Source organism: Dioscorea cayenensis, unplaced genomic scaffold (genome assembly GCF_009730915.1).
Source record: "Dioscorea cayenensis subsp. rotundata cultivar TDr96_F1 unplaced genomic scaffold, TDr96_F1_v2_PseudoChromosome.rev07_lg8_w22 25.fasta BLBR01001736.1, whole genome shotgun sequence".
Taxonomy (NCBI): domain Eukaryota; kingdom Viridiplantae; phylum Streptophyta; class Magnoliopsida; order Dioscoreales; family Dioscoreaceae; genus Dioscorea; species Dioscorea cayenensis.
Window position 1 is genome coordinate 1 of NW_024088127.1, and position 6102 is coordinate 6102.

The window sequence follows — 6102 nt, forward strand, 5'->3', positions numbered from 1 at the left end:
GGATCGGTGCTCACGAAAACTCTCCCACTAATCTTCTTCCAAACGGAGCGCGATGTTGAGCTCGTAGAAAATCTCCCCAACTCCCTAGCCAATACCTCTCAAACCCTAGCCACCGCCTCTCTCAAGCTGGTGAAAAAGATGGAGAAAAATACTACCAAATCAAATCGAAATAGGGCCTTAAATAGGGTCTGAATCGGGAATCCACATGCCCTTGTGGATTCACCACACGGCTTGTCAGGAATTAGACGCACGGGCGTGATGGAATTTCACACGCCTGTCTGATTCTCTCGAAAATCATCTCTGCCGCTAGTAACAGTATCTACTACTGATGAATTGCTACAAGATCTGCTATGGTAACAGTCGAAAATACCCTCGAATCCATGTTCTCATCGAGGTAGCATAAACGAGCGCATGTTTACATCGTAAATCGATTTGCTTCTTCAATAAACGGCTACATTGGTGGAGACCTTGCTATACATGCACAAGCCAGAATACTTAAATGTGACTGCCTTTGTGCCCTTCCAAATCATTGTGCTAACTTGAATACGAGGAGGTTGCACAAATTCTTGCATCTTGAACCCGACTTATGTCTTCGACATTTGATCCTTCTCAAGATTTCCTCCAAATGGTGCATTCAAGATCTACATTTGCTTCTTTCTCTAACATTCAGCTTCACAACCCTATATGCATGAAAGTAACATAAATGCACACATATTAGCGCTAAAACTTGATAAAAGTAATACTCATCATAAGAAAAAAAACACTTCACATTCTTATCACACAAGCACTTATCAAACTCCCCACACTTAAGCTTTTGCTTGTCCTCAAGCAAAAATTAAAACATTAAGGCATAGATAAAGGAAATATTGGAAGTGCTTGGCCTTAGGTTCACCAAAGCATACAAAGATAGCATTCTACAAGTAAGGGAAGTTTCAACATTAAATACGAAAAATCAATGCTCTAGCTAAAGACTTGAATAAAAAAGGACAACAAACCCGAAATCGTGTAAGTGTGTGTAAACTCACTCAAGTCAACCCAAGATATACTCCTCAAAGTTCTAAGTAAAAAGGGACTTATTTATCTACAAAAAAGTGACGAAAATTTGAAAAGATGGTAGTAGCTTCACACATCCTCCAAGGCAGCCCTTTCCAAAGCGGCCGATAAGATGACTTTCACACTTTCGAGTTGGTAGCTCTTTCTACCGGGGTGGTAGATTTCACTCATTCCATGAGATAGCTCTTTCTCTCATTAGGGCATAACTAGTATCCGACTTATGAGAGTAGCTTCATACTCCATATGTAGTAGCTCTTTCCACCCAACAAGCACAACTAAACAATGAAACTATTTTGTTCTTTCTTTTCCTTTTTCCATTTTTTTTTTCAAAATTAACAAAAGACACAACTATAACTAGTCCCTTTAACATCAAACTTGAGTTTCTAAAAGAGTTTAAAGAGTGAGTAGTGCAACAAGTGTGAATCGGGCAAAAATTCCTAGAAATTCAAGTAAAAACTAGAGCATGAGAATATTCAATGTTAAAAATTCTCCTAAACGCAAGAATACAATCATTGAAACTAAGGTGAACCGGCATTGGCTATGTGAGCATGTATAATAATCAAACTAATATAAAAGATATGTGCACTATGAAACTCCCTTCCACACTTAAGTTGTACATTATCCCCAATGTACACAAGCAAGCTCACTCATAATATATATCAATCAAGAACATATATGTGGGAGAAGCAATCAAAACAATATTCCCCTAACTCCTAGTGTTGCATCTGATTGAACTAAATCTTTCGGAGCGATGTTCCAACGGGTTGTGAAACACACACGGCCAAGTGCCTAAGCACCTTAGCCGTATCCATGACAAGCTCTCAATTCTCATACTGACATGACCATCTGCACGCATACACGAGGGGGTTCAGTAAAGCTCAATAAAACAAAAACAACTTGAGTATATAAAAGATAAGCCAATGAGTACGACTCGAGACAACAAAATGAAAATAAACTCAGAAGGAAAATCCTTTCTGAGTATACAAGTCCAAAATAACATGTGAAAGTAAAGAAATGAAAAAAAATAAAGTCAAGTGTCGGTGTAATCGTGTCTCCGCCTCCGTCACGTGCGGGTACTAAATCAAATGGCTGCCGGAAATAGTGGTGGTGATGACGGAGGGGTCCCTCGGTCTCCCGATAAAGGGTGAGGATGCATCTCAGCTCTAATAGTCGCAGACAATGTCAAGACGCCGCCATCATTCCCACATACTCGCGTAATCCATAAAGTCCGGACCTCCACGAGCTCGGAAAATCTCTCTAAAACAAGGTGAGAGGTCGGGAAATTGATCAAGAGTGGTTTTTTGAGTGATTGGAATTGAAGGAGAAGAGAATTCAAGAAGATTTTAAAGAAAAACTCGTGTCTCTTGCAATTGTACGCATCCACACGGGCGTGCAGAAATTACCCACGCCCATGCGCCTCCACCGATGAGACTCCAGTGGTCAAACGCATGGCCCCTGCGCCCTCTCCTGATGCCACTCTATATCTCTGAAAGCATCCACATGGGCGCATGGAAAATATCCACGCCCATGCGCCCCCACCCACGTGAGCGCCACACGCCCTCATGGCTTCTCCGTCCCAACCCGAGAAGAATCACTAGGCGTTTCAGACGCCCTGCTGAGAAAAATTCCGCGACGGCGTGGGAATTGCTGTGTCTAACTCACTGTGGGCGAACACACGCCATTGTGTGTTCTCGGATGGAGGAGAGCTATGCTATAGAGGTCCACACAGCGCAGTGGAACTCTACCCACGCCCATGCGCTTGTCACAGTGTTCGCCCACAGGGGTGAGTCCACGCCCCTTTGTCCTCTCGGGAAAAATTGCTAAGTCTCGAGAAGACGCACTCGGCTGGAAATTACCCACAGGGCGCATGAAACTTACAAGGCCATTTATAGGGGCAAGTCCATGCCCCTGTGCCTTCTCTGGATGAGCTCTCAGTAGAGACCCACGGGCGTGTGGAAATTCCACACAACCGTGCATTTTCTCTGGATGCCTTACAAAACTCTGCAGGCTGTACAGAAAATTCCTGACCACATAGATACACTCAGAGGCTACGTCTAGCATACAAAATACACCAGAGAAAAACATGAAACATGCTCAAATGACCAACCAACTTCGCCAAACACATTAAAAACACACGTAAGCACCGAAAATCCATGGAAAACTCACAATAATAGCATTCAAAACATATAGACACCAACACTCGACACCTTATTCATACAAACACTACTAAACACTAGAAAAACAATAAATGCTTGGGTTGCCTCTCAAGAAATGCTTGTTTAACGTTACTAAGCTTGGCATACCTTATCTTACCTCACAGGGTTTCATAGATGAAGGTTGCCCTCTTACCCATAGCTTCAAAGCATAAAAAGCAAAGTCTCTTCAAGGTAGAGGGAGAGTTATTGGGCTTGGTACCACCTAGCAATGGTTCATCCAACTTGTTCAGTTCTCACACATCCCTAATAGCCTTGGGACATTTCTGGTGGCGTCTCCTCGCCCTCTTCATCTTCCGGAGCACTTTCTTCGTGATCTCCTGAGTAGAGGGCACTTCTTCCGTTGGACCAAGCATCATCACTTCTTCATTGTCCACCTCTTGGTCGAACAAACCTTCATATGGGTCCGGGTTGAACATTTCCCAGATGTATTCATCAACAATCTCATCAGTAGTGTCTAGAAAATACAAAGTATCATCGAAGTCGAGAGAATGCCTCATGGCTTCGGTTAGGCGGTATGTGAGCTTATCATCTCCAACCCTCAGTGTCAGCTCCCCACCATCCATGTCAATTAATGCCTTAGAAGTGTGCAAGGATGGCCTCCTAAGTATCAAAGGAACATTCGCATCCTCATCGGCATCCAACGCTACAAAGTCAATAGAAAAAATGTACTTGTCCACCTTAACAAGCACGTCTTCAATGATGCCCCTCAGATGTCTCACCGTTCGGTCCGCCAATTGTAATGTCATTCGAGTGGGCCTAAACTCTCCCAAGCCTAGCTTTTGAAAGAAAGTATATGGCATGACGTTGATACTGTCCCCTGAGTCCGCCAATGCCATTTCTTCACCCAAATTGCCAATGTTGCACGGTATGATGAAGCTTCCCGGGTCTCTCTTCTTGTTCGGCATATTATTTTGCAAAACCGCCGAACAAGAAGCATCTAAGATCACTGAAGCATTCTCCTCCAACTTTCGCTTGTTGGTCAACGAGTCCTTAAAGAATTTTACATACTTAGGCTTTTGGGACAATGCCTCAACAAAGGGAATGTTGATGTGGAGTTACTTAAACAAACTCAGGAATTCTTGTACTGTTCATCCCCTTGGTCATTCTTCAATCTAGAGGTATAAGGGATTCTTGGCTTGAAAGATGGGGGTGCTACCTCATTCTCTTTGCTTGTTCCCTCCTAAACCACTATGACCTAGGGTGCTTCTACATTGGACTTCTCACTCGGAAGCTTACCCTCAACCTTAAGGCCACTTCTCAAAATGATCGCCTTCACATGCTCTCTAGGATTGGTCTCGGTATTACTCAGCAAGCTTCCTTGTGGTCTCTCCGTTAGAGACTACGAAATTTGCCCCACTTGATTCTCAAGATTGTGCAAAGAAGCAGTGTGGTTGTGAAGTGTAGTCTCGACTGATTGAAACCTTGTATCTAACAATTGCACAAACCTAGTCAAGGCCTTCTCTAAATCTATCATTCGGGTTTCCAAGCCTGAAACTCGGTTCTCCACGTTTGGGGCTTGTTGTTGTTGGAAACCAGTTGGTGTCATGGCCTTTTGGGGTCCTTGGTTGCTTTAAGAAAAATTGGGATGATTTCCAACCCGGATTGTAGGTGTTGCTATATGGATTCCCTTGGCTCCTCATTGCATTACCCACAAAATCGACTTTGTCCACTGAAGATGCATCACCAATAGAAGTTAGAAGTTAGAAGGTCTAACTTCTTACTCAACGATTTTACTTGACCCGCTAATGAAGTTACTGCATCCATTTCATGAAGCCCGGCCACCTTTCTCCTTTCCCGCGCATTCCACTGATAACTGTTCATGGCCATGTCTTCCACTAATTGTCATGCTTCTTCCGGGGTTTTACTCCCCATTATACCTCCTGCGGCGGCATCTAACAACTGCCTTGTACTCGGATTCAACCCATTGTAGAAAGTCTGAATAATCATCCATTCGAGAAATCTGTGTTGTGGCCACCTCCGCAAAAGATCCTTGAAGAGCTCCCATGTCTCAAACAATGACTCTAACTCCATCTGCACAAACGATGATATCTCATTGCGAAGCTTGGCCAACTTCCCCGGAGGAAAGTATCTAGCAAGAAAAGCTTCGACCATCTCGTTCCAAGTCGTGATAGAGGCCTTGGGCAAAGAATGTAGCCACTGCTTGGCTCTTCCCCTGAGAGAGAATGGGAAAGCCCTCAATCTAATAGCATCATCCGATACACTGTTAATCTTTAGCATAGCACAAAAAATTTTTAATGTAGCAGTACTGTAGCAAAATTATATTCATGCGCCCACATGGAAATTCCTGCAGCCCATGCAGGCGCATGGAAAATCCACATGGGCACGTGGGGGCACGTGACAGACGCGATCTAAGGCCTATAAATAGTCGTTTTGGCCTATTCTTTCTCATCTTTTGTGCGGCCCTTGAGGGGTGAGACGGCTAGGGTTTGGAGAGGAGGTCTTTGCGGCTTTGGAGGCGCTTCGTCACCAACTTTGATCGATTCCTCCGCCATCATAGCATCAAGGAAGCCACCGGTGAACCTAGCTTCAGATTGGGTCCTTCAAGACGTCGAAGCTCTCCATCAAGGCCATCAGTTCATATATAAGGGGTTTTATTTCTATGGTTTTAACGTACTCTCATTCATTGATGGTATGTTTTGTATGTTGCTCCATGGAGAGCTAAAACCCTAGAGGGTATTTGGGCTTGTGAACCCTAGGATTCTCATCTTTTGTGGATTTGCTTAGTATTTCTATTTAATCCGAGTTTGATTAAGTTTTAATCTTGATTGTCTAATGCTTGCTTGCCTTATTGATCTTTTGGTTATTTGATTTG

At 43.6% G+C, this 6102-nt stretch overlaps 1 non-coding gene across 1 annotated transcript; it reads left to right on the top strand.

Moving 5' to 3' along the window:
- Nucleotides 1-5226: 5226 nt before the first annotated feature.
- LOC120256937 lies at nucleotides 5227-5333 on the top strand. Its single transcript, XR_005535467.1, has one exon. It is a non-coding gene; the product is annotated as a small nucleolar RNA R71 (small nucleolar RNA).
- The last annotated feature ends 769 nt before the right edge of the window (nucleotides 5334-6102 follow it).